General features: G+C 42.6%; 1 long non-coding RNA gene across 2 annotated transcripts in view; it reads right to left on the reverse strand.

Annotated features, from left to right (window-relative positions):
- Nucleotides 1-15779, reverse strand: part of LOC123367284 — a 28288-nt gene extending 12509 nt beyond the window's left edge. For both annotated transcript variants that reach the window (XR_006578387.1, XR_006578388.1), the window contains exons 1-3: nt 15668-15779; nt 13773-13868; nt 2994-3143 (exon numbers count right to left, since the gene is read on the reverse strand). This is a non-coding gene — a long non-coding RNA (uncharacterized LOC123367284). The remainder of the gene's footprint in view (nt 1-2993; nt 3144-13772; nt 13869-15667) is intronic.
- Nucleotides 15780-17661: the final 1882 nt, after the last annotated feature.

The following is a 17661-nucleotide window of genomic DNA, read 5'->3' on the forward strand; positions in this document are numbered from 1 at the left end:
CTAGGTTGCCTCCCTCATTCAGTAAGGGGCCCCACACTGTCCTTGACTTTCTTCATGTTGCCAACATACTGAAGAAACCCTTCTTGTTACTCTTAACATCTCTTGCTAGCTGAGACTCCAAGTGTGATTTGGCCTTCCTGATTTCACTCCTGCATGCCTGAGTAATATTTTTCTACTCCTCCCTGGTCATTTGTCCAATCTTCCACTTCTTGTAATCTGCCTTTTTGTGTTTAAGATCAGTAAAGATTTCACTGCTAAGCCAAGCTGGTCGCCTGCCATATTTACTATTCTTTGTACACATTGGGATGTTTTTTTCCTGCAACCTCAATAAGGATTCTTTAAAATACAGCCAGCTCTCCTGGACTCCTTTCCCCCTCTTCTCCCAGGGGATCCTGCCCATCAGTTCCCTGAGGGAGTCGAAGTCCCAGATGACATGATTACATGACCCCGCAGTGTCAAAGCAGCATCCCAGGAAACTTCTCAGGAAGGAAGGAGATTATTATCTTTAAAGTCCTATTGTCCTTCCTAATGGCCCATCCAGGCTGTTTGCATACTGTCTGGTGGGCGTTCCCCAGGTGAAAACACAGTTGTGATTATTACATAGTCAAATATTTCTAACTTCAGATACAGAAATGAAATATGGTATACAAAGTGGACTATCATATTCAGTAAATCATAACCTTTCCAATGATATCTCACACAACCCATCTTGCATAAAACATATCTTAGTTATGCCATATTCATATCATACCAATATTTCTAAGAATACATCTGTCACTTGAGCTAATAGAATAATTGACAACAGTAGTAGGTTGTGATCCTCTGTGTGAACCATCACTAAAGGGTGATGAGACACACACTTTGCCAGTGCATCTCACAGCTATTTGCTGATAGCAGAGGAATCGTTAGACACAAGAATCTTAGGTTTCATTCCAGGCTTGGGGAGGGGCGTGTACTACAGTGGACACAAACTCTTCTGCCGGTTTAGCCTCAAGCTTAACTCCTTCATCCCCCGTCTCCTCCAATCTGCCCCAGTCATGTTTATTGTCCAGCTCTTTACCTACCAGTCCTGGGCTCCATTCCTCAGGCTTCTCATCCCTGTTCAGTTTCTCTGGGCTCATCATCTGAAGTCCAAATCTTCCACTTCAAGTCTCTCCCCACCCCTATACTCAGTCCCAGTCTCATTGGCCAGCCATTCCCAGTACCCTCTTTATCCAGTCTGTCTCTCCACGCCCCCAACCCCAGTTCTCAGTGCTAGACTCCCTAGGGCTCCACATCTGATCCAGTGTCTCTGCCTTCAGCTCCTTGACTGATTTCAGTTTTCTCCCTCAGCCAACGAGCTTCCAGTTCCCCCACTGGCTCCCAGTCCCAGACTCCTTGCTGACTAGTCCCAGGCTCCACACCACCAGTTCCCAGTCCCAGACTCCCCTTCCCCCCAGCTCCCAGTACTAATCTCCTTGTTCAGCCAGTCCCAATCATTGTTTCTCTTCCCTTTCCCTTCTCCAGTCCCAGCCTCACCAGACTCTTTGAGCCAATCTACTCCTTTTCTTCTTCCGTATTCCAGCTCTTGGTAGGGTTGCTACCCCTGAGGTACAAAAAACTAGGATGTTCCTGAGCCCATAAAACTGGAGAGCTGGCAGTGTATACTGAGCACCCTTACAAGCATGTGTGAGCTGTGATTTTTCGAAGGTTTATAACATGGCTGAATTTGAGCAGATTTTCACAGGGATGGAAAAAGGTACATCCCTGACATGAATGCCTCTCCTGCCAAATTTCAAGTCCCTGCTGCAAAGCATGGTGGTGGTAGCAGTCTTCAAAGAAAAGATTGCCAGAACTTTTTACCAGGGGCAAAATGACATTTTTCTGTATCCTTATTCTTGGAAATGGCTGAACCATTTTGGCTGAAAATTTCCAGAACAATTCAGCCTGAGACAGACACCCAGAATCAACAATGTTATCCCAAACTGTTAAAGTTTGGCAACATTATAAGAAATTGAAAACAGGATTTCAAATGGGAAGTGTCGAGCAACAATAGGTGGCATGACCAGCCTTGCCTATAATAATTTTTCAAGATTTTCCCTACTGTAGTTCCAGTTTGACCAGTCCAAAGGAGACAGAGGCTGTAGGGAAGTTATAAAACATCATCTCTGAATAAATCCCACAGAACTTTGTCTTGTGGTTTGGACTCAAAAAAGCTTCTTTCATGCATGACTGTAAGCAATTGAGTTCTACATATTGTTTTGTTTCCATGAGAAAAGAGGCAATAATATTGGATTTCTTTGACGTTAGAAGTGACTGTGACAGTCCCACTGAGACATTCATTTGTCATTTATATATGATTAGAAGAATGAGCCTTGGGGCGTCTAACTGAGTTACTCAAGAGCAAAGTGATGGTGGGATTTGAAAGCAGGATGTTTATAGAACAGAATACAAGCAGTTAATTCTAGAGGGATTCAGAAACAGGTATGGGTCTGTGCAACACTTGGAACTATATGTGACAGATTTCCCCTTATCCTTCCCAAAAAGTGTTGCTTCCAAACAGTCTTCACTGAACCCACTCTCTGTCCCCAAATTACAATAGAGATGAAAGGTCAAATCGTCTTTGCGTCTTTGCTGGTGACAGTGCCAGCTGCACCTTCCAGGCCACTTAAAGGTGCTGCAGACAATTCTAAGTTGGGCCACTGATGTTGAGTGTTTATTAGACCCTCTGCCAGAGGAGGGTCGGCATATCAGAGATCCTCCACCCCGCTCCTTATTCCTTCCCTGACCCTATCTCATCCCCTACACCAAAGTGGGTCACACTACAAAAAGGCATGGGACTCTACCCCTTTTCACTGGCTCAAATGGTCAGTAATGAGCCATAGAATCTGACCAGAAGTGAATTATCTAACAAAACCATATTAAGCTGATTCCCTCCACTGGGCTGCCAAGTCCATCCTGTCTTCTTCTGTGTCTGATGTTTAGAGTATAAGTGCTTTAGGACAGGAACTTACTTTAATTTTATGTTTTCGGCCAAGCTTGCATGGACCTCCACTCAACTTGAAGGCATTTCTCTGTCTGTCTGTCATGCGATACCTTTTGAATGCCACATCTGATCAATTCCAAAAAGGCAAGGAATATTCTAGGCAGTGATGAGCAGAGCCCTATGGATTTGAGGAAAAATCAGAAAATTGAAATGGAGGGAAGGGGGAAAACACCTGGAGCCCCTGCCATCTGTTTAGCACAGACAGCCACAGCTTCAAGTACCTCTGCAGTTGTGTATAGCTCAAACTCACTAATGGCACCCTTTTACTGATTATCCGCCTAATAGAGTTTAATATGTTGGCATCCTTACACCCTGAATGATTTATTGCCAAGATAAATAATAATGACAGTGGTGGGAAGCATGCTGGGGGTACTGTGGATAGTAGGGGTGTACACACATTCCCTGGCTTTGGAGGGAGAACGGGGGACACTGATATGAAAGGAGAGGGGGAGGGGGCGCACACAAACCCCAGAGTGGGAGAGAGGAATTGGGGGACACTGCTATGAGAGGAGGGGGCACATAGAGCTCCTACCATGGAGTGAAGGTGGGAATGGGGGACAGAGACCCTGGCAAGGAGGTGAGAATGAGGGAGGAGGAAGTGATGGGCATATAGAACCTCTAATGTGGGGGGTGATAGGGTGAGGGAAGGGGTGCACACAACCCCTAGCAGGAGTTTTAGAGAGTCACTGAACCAGCGGGAGATGGGAGGGTAGCACAGAAGGAGCATTTGGACTGGAATGGAGTCCAAGAGCTGAGTCCACACAAGCTATGACATCTGCGACCCCCTACCGTACATAACTGAGCACACTGTCAGCACTCAACACATACGGGTGATAACAGATCTGGTGTTCTTCATTCAGAACAAATTACCTGGTTTTTCTGGTTTCTGTATGATATAACCATGTAATGGAGCTTTGTGGCCTCTGTCCACTGGGGTTACAATATAAAACTATTCTCTATTGCAGAATGTGGTCTCTCTGAGAGCAAGGACATCCTGCCTGATTCTCCTCTCACTTCTGTTGGTTTTATTTGTTTGTTTTCATTGGAGTTACTCCTGATTTAGACTGATGTAAATGAGAGGAGAATCAGGCTTGTGCAGAGTAAATCTTCATTGGCTGGCAGTATGGAATATCCAAGTGTTCTCTGAGGTAGATAAGTGGAGCAGTCTCTGCTACAGACTACTTTAATTTATGACCAGACACCCTTTCTAGCTCCCAAACTTAATCTATCCCATGCCACTTTCTGGAGCATGCTCAGTAGTCATGTTATTTCCAACAGCAAAATATACAAGGCCAAATTTATTCCTAGTATAACCCCACTGACTTAAACCAGGAATGAATCTGAGCCAAGATGCACTTCTACAGGTCTGTTTGAATGGAATTGCATCTGTCTTAAGATATGTTACTTTCATATATAAACCAGCAGGTATTTCATGTTGGTGAACGAGTCATACAAAGTCATCAGTGGGGCATCCATAGCCTTATTACCACTGAAACAGGAGCAAACTATACTCCGAGGATTCAAATTCTGGCAGGCAAGCGATACCATATATCTGAGCTTGAGCTTGCCAGCTCAGTGCCATTCCACTCCCACCTTCTTCGACTAACTTCTTGACCTTCAACAATGACTATTCTGATCAAGCTCTGGAGCTGGGATAGGCAGTTGAAATCAGAATGCAGGCAGTTAATAAAAGCATTTGGAAAGGCTTGAATTTTTTTTCTGTTACGTATTGCTGTGAATTGTGACAAAGCCTAGGTGTATGTGGAATGCAATGCAAACGTGATCACAGACAATCAGATTAGCCTCTTTGTATTAATCATTGATTATCTCTAGTGAGAGAGCTTTCCACAAGTGGATCTGCAGCATTCAGTGGGAGGCCAAAGGAGGGAAATATTTTAATTTACAGCTTTGTATTAGTAACATGAGCATGACATTAATGACACAAAATCCACAAGTTGCTCTGTGAAGAATGAGGAGTCCTTGTGGCACCTTAGAGACTAACTAATATATTTGGGCATAAGCTTTCGTGGGCTACAGCCCACTTCATCAGATGCATGTTACCATTGTTTCCAGTGGAATGCCTCTGCGGTTTCCACCTGGACTATCCTTCCAGTATAGAAGAGAGTGGAAGCATTTATGTTAAACAGACCAGTCAGCTTAACTTTTGTACCCGGAAAGATAATGGAGCAATTATTCAAGCAATCAATTTGAAAACATCTAGAAGATAATAAGGTGATACAAGTAACAGTCAGCATGGATTTGTCAAAAACAAATTGTGTCAAACCAACCTGATAGCTTTCTTTGACAGGGTAACAAGCCTTGAGGATGGGGGGGGGGAAGTGGTAGACATGGTATATCTTGACTTTAGTAAAGCTTTTGATACTGTCTCGCATGACCATCTCATAAACAAACTAGGGAAATGCAACCTAGATGAAGCTACTATAAGGTGGGTGAAAAACTGGCTGAAAAAAATAACTACTCTCTGGGAATGATCAGTGGCTCAGGGTCATTCTGGAAGGGCATAACAAGTGGGATCCTGCAGGGATCTGTTCTGGGTCCGGTTCTGTTCAATATCTTCATCGATGATTTAGATAATGGCGTACAGAGTACATTTATAAAGTTTGTGGCTGATACCAAGCTGAGAGGGGTTGCAAGTGCTTTGGAGGATAGGATTAAAATTCAAAATGATCTGGAAAAAACTGGAGAAATGGTCTGAAGTAAATAGGATGAAATTCAATACGGACAAATGCAAAGTACTCCATTTAGGAAGGAACAATCAGTTTCACACATACAAAATGGGAAATGACTGTCTAGGAAGGAGTACTGCGGAAAGGGATCTGGGGATCATAGTGGACCACAAGCTAAATATGAGTCAAAAGTGTAATGTTGTTGCAAAAAAAGTGAACATCATTCTGGGATGTATTAGCAGGAGTGTTGTAAGCAAGACACGAGAAGTAATTCTTCCACTCTACTCCTCTCTGATTAGGTCTCAGCTGGAGTATTCTGTCCAGTTCTGGGCACCACATTTCAGGAAGGATTTAGACAAATTGGAGAGAGTCCAGAGAAGAGCAACAAAATGGACTAAAGGTCTAGAAAACATGACCTATGAAGGAAGATTGAAAAAATTGGGTTTGTTTAGTCTGGAAAAGAGAAGATTGAGAGGGGGCATAACAGCTTTCAAGTATGTAAAAGGTTGTTACAAGGAAGAGGAAGAAAACTTGTTTTTCTTAACCTCTGAGGATAGGACAAGAAGCAATGGGCTTAAACTGCAGCAAGTGAGGTTTAGGTTGGACATTAGGAAAACCTTCCTAACGGTCAGGGTGGTTAAGCACTGGAATAAATTGCCTAAAGAGGTTGTGGAATCTCCATCATTGGAGATTTTTAAAAGCAGGTTAGACAAACACCTGTCAGGAATGGTCTAGATAATTAGTCCTGCCATGAGTGCAGGGGACTGGACTAGAAGACCTCTTGAGGTCCCTTCCAGTTCTATGATTCTCTCAACTGCTTCCCCCGTCCTTGCTCTGGAATCACCTCTGAAGGGGGTCAGGGGAGGCTGTTCCCAGGGAAGTAGCCACCAAGCATTCCCTGATACTATGGCTCTCGCAAGTAAATTAATGATCTCGAAGCCATACTGCCCAAGGGCCCAGGGAACAGGGCACCACACACTAGAGAGGAGGCACACCCTTGACCTTCACTAACCCCTGTGAGTCATACAGATCTCAGGGGAACTGTTGTTTAGGGGGAGTTCAATCCTTCCCCGATGGAAGAATGGCAGTAAAATTCCAACAGTGAAAACTCATGTTCCATGTAGGTGCAATACAGCTAGCGAACAAGAGCAGCAAATGGGGGAGTTTTGCAAGAGAGTTCTCCAGGTGAAGGAGGAAAGCTGCATGAGCCTTAGGCTGTGGCTACACTTAGCACTTCAAAGTCCGTACTCTACCTCCCTGTGGGGAATAACGGACAGCGCTGGGAGCCGCGCTCCCAGCGCTGGGGCTTTGACCACACTGGCGCTTTGCAGCGCCGCAATTTGCAGCGCTGGAGAGGGTGTGTTTTCACACCCTGCTGCAGCGCTGCAAATTTGTAAGTGTAGCCAAGCCCTTACAGTATGTTTGTTGTCTGTTGGTTTGTTTAGCTGTTGTGTGCTTGCTTGAAGTTTATAGCGTGGTCTGCTTTGGGGGCTGTGTGCTGAGCCAAGCAGGCTGCTTGGCTGGGCTGAGAGCATGCTAACAAGGCTCCGGCCTGTTATACCTTGATCCCTTGACAAGGAGGCAGTGCTAATTCAGGGAGAACAGGGGTTTAAAAAGCCAGTTCCTTAGTGACCAGAGGAACTAGAGAACCATCTTATGCTCTTAGCTGGCTTCTGTTTAAATTATGCCCCATTCACTTCAGGCAGAAATGGACTCTACTGGTCTGAGAAATCTGGGAGAGAATTCACATGCTGTGAAACTCTTTAAGAGGAGATTTAAATGAGTCATTGCAATGCACTAAATATAAGTGCCCCATGATTCACCCAGGATATTTTGTGATTGTATTATTCTCTTCTTTGAAAGAAGACAGGCATTTCATTCTGACTTTCACACACACAAGTATTCTCCTTAAAACCTCTCACTTTTAAATTGAGTGCCAAAATATTTCCAAGTGCCAGCCAGTGAGTCATCTTTATAAAAAGCTTCACCTTTGGAAGGTGGTTTTCATTTGAGGAACTTGAGATTGCTTCCTGGATACTAAACATTGTGGAATCAATAATTAGGTTAGAAAAAAGTTGAAATATTTAACCAACCACCTTCAGTGGCTCTATTAACTATACATTTCCAACTGTGGGATTTCCAAGCTCAAGAAAAGAACAAATAAAAAAAAATAGAGAACCAAAGATTTGGCTACTTGCTCAAAATGACCAACTTCCACTGTTTTTTCCCCCATACACAAAGATATTTTAACCATTTTAATTGCTTTTTATAACACAACCAGACACACATATCATATTGCATTGGAAAAAGTAGAATTATTCTTTTTTACATGGGATAAATAGAAAGCATATGATGTAATTCTGCCTCCTCCTCTGATATGGTATCTTTTACCCTATATTGCCAAGACATATAGCCCTTATTAATGCTACAGTCTATGTTTCATTGTTTTGCCATCACACATGCCAAACTTTTTCATGCAATTGAGCTCCTTGGAATATCCTTGTCTGTACACTATATAAGTTCTACATGTCCTACACGATACAATTGTGGCAATATGGAAGCGTGTACAAAAGACTGTGTGGATGTCTCTTATGGGGGGTGTAGGAGTGTGTGGGGGGGGTCTGATTCTGTTTTAAATTAGACATGGCTATATAAAATGTGGCACTTTCTGTTCAGATGCATGTGCTTGCAGCAATTGGCAGCAGATGGGCATTTTAAATAGAAGATTATTAGAGGGAATAAGTAGGGTGTAGCAACAAGGTTAGAAAATGGGGGGGGAAGAAAAATCAGATGTTGGCTAGGTCAAAAAGTCAACAAGAATTAGAACCTACTACATGAGTTCTGCTCTTGAGATAGATTTCCAGTACAGTACTTAAGTTCTGTGCATGAGTTTTACTATTGGGATAGCAACAGTGTACTGAAAATATGCTAATATACTAGGTCAGCTCTGAGGACTCCTGGAATTCTGCACTGCAAGGGTACATCTAAGCATAGTTAGGGGGAAAGCCGACTGCTGCAGAGGAGCATGTGGATCGGGCACAGACTTCTCTTAGGGGAGAGTCGGATAATAGAGAATCTCCAGGTTATAGTCAGGAGCAGAGGATGGAAGAGGATAATGTAAGGGCCAGATCACATGATAAACAGTCACATAAAAAAGAATCTGGCACATCAGAAAAGGGTAGACAAACAGGGACAAGTTTTTAAAGTGCTTGTACACAAATGCTAGAAGTCTAAATAATAAGATGGGTGAACTAGAGTGCCTTGTGATAAAGGAGGATATTGATATAATAGGCATCACAGAAACCTGGTGGACTGAGAACAATCAATGGGACACTATCATTCCGGGGTACAAAATATATCAGAAGGACAGAACAGGTCGTGCAGGGGGAGGAGTGGCACTATACGTGAAAGGAAATGTAGATTCAAATGAAGTAAAAATCTTAAGCGAATCCACATGTTCCATAGCATCTCTATGGATAGAAATGCCATGCTCTAATAAAAATATAACATTAGGGAATCTATTATCAACCACCTGACCAGGACAGTAATAGTGATGATGAAATGCTAAGAGAAATTAGAGAGGCTATCAAAATTAAGAACCCAATAATAGTGGGGGATTTCAATTATCCCCGTATTGACTGGGAACATTTCACTTCAGGACGAAACGCAGAGATAAAATTTCTCGATACTTTAAATGACTGCTTCATGGAGCAGCTGGTATGGGAACCCACAAGGGAAGAGGCAACTCTAGATTTAATCCTGAGTGGTGCACAGGAGCTGGTCCAACGGGTAACTATAGCAGGACCGCTTGCAAATAGTGACCATAATATAATAAGATTTAACATCCCTGTGGTGGGAAGAACATCTCAACAGCCCAACACTGTGGCATTTAATTTCAAAAGGGGGAACTATACAAAAATGAGGGGGTTAGTTAAACAAAAGTTAAAAGGTACAGTGACTAAAGTGAAATCCCTGCAAGCTGCATGGGCGCTTTTTAAAGACACCATAATAGAGGCCCAACTTCAATGTATACCCCAAATTAAGAAACACAGTAAAAGAACTAGAAAAGAGCCACCGTGGCTTAACAACCATGTAAAAGAAGCAGTGAGAGATCAAAAGACTTCCTTTAAAAAGTGGAAGTCAAATCCTAGTGAGGCAAATAGAAAGGAGCATAAACACCGCCAACTTAAGTGCAAGAGTGTAATAAGAAAAGCCAAAGAGGAGTTTGAAGAACGGCTAGCCAAAAACTCCAAAGGTAATAACAAAATGTTTTTTAAGTACATCAGAAGCAGGAAGCCTGCTAAACAACCAGTGGGGCCCCTTGACGATCGAAATACAAAAGGAGCACTTAAAGACGATAAAGTCATTGCGGAGAAACTAAATGGATTCTAGGGAGATTCCCAAACCTGAGCTGGCTTTTGTAGGTGACAAATCTGAGGAACTGTCACAGATTGAAGTGTCACTAGAGGAGGTGAAGTTGCAGAACTATTAACTAAGGTTTGTAACCTGTCCTTTAAATTGGCTTTGGTACCCAATGACTGGAAGTTAGCTAATTAACGTCAATATTTAAAAAGGGCTCTAGAGGTGATCCCAGCAATTACAGACTGGTAAGTCTAACGTCGGTACCGGGCAAATTAGTCAAAATAATAGTTAAGAATAAAATTGTCAGACACATAGAAAACAAACTGTTGAGCAATAGTCAGCATGGTTTCTATAAAGGGAAATCATGTCTTAGTAATCTATTAGCGTTCTTTGAAGGGGTCAACAAACATGTGGACAAGGGGGATCCAGTGGACATAGTGTACTTAGATTTCCAGAAAGCCTTTGACAAGGTCCCTCACCAAAGGCTCTTATGTAAATTAAGCTGTCATGGGATAAAAGGAAAGGTCTCTCATGGATTGAGAACTGGTTAAAAGACATGGAACAAAGGGTAGGAATTAATGGTAAATTCTCAGAATGGAGAGGGGTAACTAGTGGTGTTCCCCAAGGGTCAGTCCTAAGACCAATCCTATTCAATTTATTCATAAATGATCTGGAGAAAGGGGTAAACAGTGAGGTGGCAACGTTTGCAGATGATACTAAACTACTCAAGATAGTTAAGACCAAAGCAGATTGTGAAGAACTTCAAAAAGATCTCACAAAACTAAGTGATTGGGCAACAAAATGGCAAATGAAATTTAATGTGGATAAATGTAAAGTAATGCACATTGGAAAAAATAACCCCAACTATACATACAATATGATGGGGGCTAATTTAGCTACAACGAGTCAGGAAAAAGATCTTGGAGTCATCGTGGATAGTTCTCTGAAGATGTCCACGCAGTGTGCAGAGGCAGTCAAAAAAGCAAACAGGATGTTAGGAATCATTAAAAAGGGGATAGAGAATAAGACTGAGAATATATTATTGCCCTTATATAAATCCATGGTACGCCCACATCTTGAATATTGTGTACAGATGTGGTCTCCTCACCTCAAAAAAGATATTCTAGCTCTAGAAAAGGTTCAGAAAAGGGCAACTAAAATGATTAGGAGTTTGGAGAGGGTCCCATATGAGGAAAGATTAAAGAGGCTAGGTCTTTTCAGCTTGGAAAAGAGGAGACTAAGGGGGGATATGATAGAGGTATATAAAATCATGAGTGATGTGGAGAAAGTGGATAAGGAAAAGTTATTTACTTATTCCCATAATACAAGAACTAGGGGTCACCAAATGAAATTAATAGGCAACAGGTTTAAAACAAATAAAAGGAAGTTCTTCAAGCAGTGCACAGTCAACTTGTGGAACTCCTTACCTGAGGAGGTTGTGAAGGCTAGGACTATAACAGTGTTTAAAAGAGAACTGGATAAATTCATGGTGCTGAAGTCCATAAATGGCTATTAGCCAGGATGGGTAAAGAATGGCGTCCCTAGCCTCTGTTCGTCAGAGGATGGAGATGGATGGCAGGAGAGAGATCACTTGATCATTGCCTGTTAGGTTCACTCCCTCTGGGGCACCTGGCATTGGCCACTGTCGGTAGACAGATACTGGGCTAGATGGACCTTTGGTCTGACCTGGTACAGCCGTTCTTATGTTCTTAGTTCCCACTTTATGTGTAAAATGTTTGACAAAGTGCAGGAACCATCAAACATGGGGGTTCTTAAACATCTGCAGATACTATGGAAGTACTCAGATATATATCTAATTATGCTGAAACTGGTGACATCTGGAATACTACAGCATCATACGAAGCAGTTGTTACTGAATGTGTTCAAAACATGCCATCATCCACTGGTGTAGTGTCTTCATGCAGTAACATAGGAATTGCCATACTGAACCAGGACAGTGATCCAGCTAGTCTATTCTCCTATCTCCAACAGTACCCAGCAGCAGACACTTCAAAGTAAAATGTAAGAAGCCCTGAGGTAGGCAATAATGGAATAAACCTGCCCATAGGGAAAGTTATTCCTAACCACTTAACTGAAGAATATGTATGTTTGGCAGTTGGAAAAATTGACCTGACCTAAAATAATGAAAAATGAGCACCACAGCATTCAGATTCCAGCAAAAGAAAATAGAAAGCAGCCCTCTTTAAAAACCTCAGCCGATTACAATTCCCAACATTACCAGCAATAAGTGGCACCCATTGCTGAGATGCTTCAGGTAACTGTGAAGTAAATGGATTAAGTAGTTCATGGAAGGGTGCAATTCTAATTTCCAGTTCACTGCCTACCCAGTCCATCCCAGCACACGGGGCCTAGTTCTGAGGCACTGACTACTCACTGACTACCAAGTCTAACTCTCAGTATTACAAACAGGAGAACTACTTTGCTTCCTACACTAGGTGGCATACAAGGGCTAAGATTCTTTATCCTCCGGGCTGTGTCCTGGTGGTGTGTGAGATGCTGCTTGTTCAACCTCATTGTCCCTCTTGCTTGTCTTGTGAAGGGTTTTTATTTTAAGTCAAATCAGTTGCCAGAATATTCATCAGGACAAAAGACTGAAGCACTTTCTAGGGGACTCCCCGCGCTGCTTTAGAATTCCATCTGACCACTGAGCTCTGGATTGGCCCTGATGCCTTTTTCTTATCACCCAACTTTCCGCAGCCAGGTGTGGTACACTCTGAGTACGTGTCCCATCTAGTCAGGCTCCGGTTGCCCATTCTTACTCCTTATATCCCTATTAGTCCATATTTAAATATGCCAGGTAATAGATAGCCCTGATACCTTTGAACCTTTGCAATTCACTGGGCAGGAACTCTCCATTTAAAAAATCTTTTTTAGGAGGTATTATATTTTAGCTTCCTTAAATGGCTCAGATTTCTTGTCCCATTTTGTGTTCATTTGTCTCTTAACTTGCTCGACTATTGCATTTCCAAGTTGCTGGCTTTAATTATTTGCACTGTAAAATAATAATGGAATGACATGAGCTCATCTCACAATAAGAACAAAGGGCCCATCTGGCCCAAAATCATTTAGAACATTTGAACAGGAAAAGCTTTCAGCATAATGCGTCCCAAGTCACTTCTTGTTTTGTGATCTCTCTCTCCTATATAACTTCAAAGTTACCTCATTTTTATGTTTTGCCCTTTCTAGTTCCACCTCAACATGTCTCCCTAAACCTTTCCCATCACTTCACTGCCCTTCCAACCTCCAACTTCTTGCTTCAGCAGCCTTGCAAAGGATAAGCTCTGTCCCTGTAAACACCCTCCCATCCCACACATGTAATCGGTCTACTCCCTGCATGAGAGAGGCGCCTATCTCTGCAGTAACTGAGCCCGTAGGACTCAGATAGTGGGTTGATTAGCATGTTAAAAGTCCAGAGACAGGGATTAGATGACAGTGGGTTTTCAAAGATAGCAACGGGGACAGGTTTTTACATCCTCAGCATGGGGCTGAGTCAGGGAGGTTCTGAAGAGCTGAAGGTTGGGGAAAACCTTTTAGCTTCAGAACGTTTACTATATTTTCTGCCCTGATCCCACAGATGCAACTCCTTTCTTTAACTCTTTCTCCTGCCTCTCCATAATCTGTCCTCCTCCCTTTCTGAATTTTCGGTGCTGTTCTCTTCTTTTTTCTCTTTTCATCACCTTCTGCTTATCCGGTTCCTTCTCTCCCCCGGACTCTTGGCCTGGTTACAGCTGGCACTTGACAGGTGAGCAGCAGAAGGCCAGAAGGACAAACAGCTGCAACAGAAGTGGGGAGAGAAAGAAGGCTGAATGTCAATAACTCCTAGACTTTCAACACAGATGTCTGGATCTGAATTCAGATCCAAAGATCCCCAAAATTCAGGAGCATTCATATTTGTAGGCTGCATCTAAAACATGTCTAGCAATAATCTGTGGCCATCATAACAAATACACAATTTCTATACTTTACAATCCATAATTCAAACCCTTAATGCTGCACTAAGATCCACCACTGTTATTCCCATAGGCACTAACGTAGTACAAAGAGGAAGAAGCAGAAAGACCACAAGGAAGGACCCAGACAAAAAATGAGACAACCATGCCATTAGACTGAATGTATAGGACATCTTCTGCTCTCAGCTACACCAGTGTGTGTGTGTAACTGAGGACTGGATATGATCCATCTGGCAAAAACTAAAAATATGACTGTGTGAGGTACTACACATTTTAATTGCCACTTATTAAGTTAGATCTGCATAATTCATTCATAACTCAGTCACTCATTGAACAATGTGGTCATTCCATACTTGTGCCCGTAAAAACTATACTGCCCCCACACTTCCACACATTCTCCCTGTATAGTTCCTTTTTATTTGGCTGCCAAGATATGACCAGCTCCAGTGACAGCTATGATTAACTAGATGCTCAAAATGCAGAATACCGTCTCCATTATGCATTATATTCATGGCCATATTCAGAATGGAAAGAAGGCCTGTTTATTTCTAATTCACTCTGGAGACACAGATAAATGTAATGTGTCATCATTAGGGACCACTTACACATCAGATCACACAAGACTACTGCACGTATATATACAAAACTAACAAGTAACACAAAACCACCCAGAAAGGGGTACTTCCCGGTGTACTACTGGATGACTCTACTTTCACAGGCTCTATAAAACAGTCAAGACATTTCATTTCACAAGAGAGACCTAAAAGGATGAAATTCTGCTATTCTGCAGACTCCACATCAGAAATATTATGATTTTTAGCATACTGCCAAAAGGGCAGGAGCAAATAACATTGAGAAACAGAATCAACATCCTTCAAAACCATAAAAAAAACTGGAAGACAAAACTTTCTAACAGATACTAAAATAGTTCATTTAATTACTAGTTTAAGGCATCTTAGCTGCCAAAGCACTATTGGGAGGGGTAGGGGTTAAAAGGTCTTGTTTCTTTTTCCCTCTTTTGAATATGGCAAAACAACAAAAGAAAAAAAAACAGAACAACCCAGTGACAAACGAAAAACCCAGGGCAGACCACTTTCTAAGGGCTTGTCTTCACTACCAGGGTAAATCGACATAAGGGTATGTCTACACTGCCCACGTTACAGTGTAGTCACACTTTATTGCTGGAGGAAAGCTCTCCTGGCAATTAAAAAAAAACCACCCCAAATGAGGGGTGGTAGCTTAATCACTCACTGTCTATACTGGTGCTTTTCAGTGCTAAAACTTTTATTGCTTGGGGGGGCGGGATTTCACACCCCTGAACAACTAAAGTTTTAGCGCTGAAAGTGGCAGTGTAGACACAGCCTAAGTTACACTACTCCAGCTACATGAATAACATATCCAGAGTTGACTTAGGTCAATTTACCCCAGTATCTTCACTGTGCTGCATCAATGGGAGACACTCTCCAGTCGACTTACCTTACTCTTCTGAGGCCTGGTCTACACTATGGGGGTAAGTAGACCTAAGTTACGCAACTCCAACTGGAGTCAACGTGGCTTAGGTCGACTTACTGCGGCGTCTACCCCAAACTGGATCGATTGGAGAAACTCTCCTGTTGACTTACCTTACACTTCTCATTCCGGTGGAGTACTGGAGTTGATGGTGAAATGATCGCTGCAGCATCGATCCCCAATAAGTGTAGGGTTAGAGTTCACTTCATTTCCCATCTCCAGTGCCTTAAAAAAAAAATAAAAAAAACCTCCCATAGAAAGTAGCTGGAAACCAGAGTTCAGTCTCTAAGGATTTTCAGCAAGGACTGCACAGGGTCCACCTTCCCACATTCAAGTCCCAAAAGAAACTAAAGAAATGAATTTAATTAAATAACTTTATAAAATCTTATGATAAAGAAACAAATAATAATCTAATTTTTACAGCATGACATGGCTATTTTATAATCCATAGACATTACCTTCACAGTTATACATAAACATAAATAAAGAAAACAAATTAAAATCTGAACAGTTCAGTCCCCACAGAAATACAGCGAGAAGAAACTGAAAAGTTCCCAAAATCTTAGGTTTTGTTCACCTAAGTCTCAGTTAGAGTCTTTGATCACCAAGTCTATACAGTCTGCTGAGTCTAAAACAACATCTTCCCTCCACTTGCTTGTAGGAATCTTCAGCTGGAATCCCTGCAGACTCTTCCTCTGCTGAAATCACAGCTAACCAGTCAGCTGACTGATTAACCAACCACTCAGTTACGTGTATAGATTTAAAGAAAACACAAAACTGAGAAGAGCAAAATATAAACAACTCTTTCCCCATTACAACATTTAAAGAAAAGTTGGTGAATCACACTAGTTGAGACAAGTATCAGAGGGGTAGCTGTGTTAGTCTGGATCTGTAAAAGCAGCAAAGAGTCCTGTGGCACCTTATAGACTAACAGACGTTTTGCAGCATGAGCTTTCGTGGGTGAATACCCACTTCTTCAGATGCAAGTGGTGGAAATTTCCTGGGGCAGGTATATATAAGCTTCATGAGGTTGATGGATTTCCACTCCATATGGCTAAATGCAGTGCCTTGCATGGTGTCAAGTATCAGAGGGGTAGCCGTGTTAGTCTGGTTCTGTAGATGGTGGAAATCCATCATGATAGGAAATCCTATCAACCTCATGAAGCTTATATATACCTGCCCCAGGAAATTTCCACCACTTGCATCTGAAGAAGTGGGTATTCACCCACGAAAGCTCATGCTGCAAAACGTCTGTTAGTCTATAAGGTGCCACAGGATTCTTTGCTACAATTAAAATAGTTATTTTTCCTTCCCAATTTCCCCTTGCTATAATTAGCATTGTCCAGGCTTCCCTGTTAGAGGGTTAACAACATCACTAACCTGCTGCGAAACGCTGCAGAGTTAGGGACAACAGCCTGCTTCCTGCTCCTGGGCTCAGCTTCTCCCAACCCAGACAGGGCACATGGCCCCCTGCAAAGCAGCTGCCCTGACTGCTGCCCTCATGCAGTCTGACCCCTGCAACAGGGAACCTACTGGAGCAGACCCAAAACTACCACACCCAATTCCAGAAGCTTCTAGATGTGGAATGCTTAATCTGCCTAGCAACAATGATCCAGACACAGCTCACTCCTACCTCCCTGCAAAGGGTCTCTTAAAGGGGTATCGCCCTATTAGGCACATGGATTACATAGACATACCCTCAGGGAGCTGGAGTACCAGGGTTGACCAAAGAGCACTCTGCCATCGATTTAGCGGGTTTTCACTAGACACGCTAAATCGACCCTCCTCATAGTGAAGACAAGCCCTAAGACTCAGCAGACCCAGCTAGAAGGCGGAACTGATCTCTGCACTATAAAACATGACAACAAAGAGTGTTATCACTGAAGCTCTAGAGGGAACTCTACACCATTGAACTTCCAGGAGAACCTTGAATATCCATGTCAAGGTTTCCTCCCCCACTTTGAACGTTAGCGTCCAAAAGGTGGGGACCTGCATGTACCCTTCTAAGCTTAATTTCTAGCTTAGATCTGATAGCGCTGCCACCAACCAAAAATATAGTGTTTTGGTACACTTTCCATTCCCCCCAAACCTTCCCTGGGGAATCCAA

This window comes from Mauremys mutica, chromosome 3 (genome assembly GCF_020497125.1).
Source record: "Mauremys mutica isolate MM-2020 ecotype Southern chromosome 3, ASM2049712v1, whole genome shotgun sequence".
Classification (NCBI taxonomy): Eukaryota; Metazoa; Chordata; order Testudines; family Geoemydidae; genus Mauremys; species Mauremys mutica.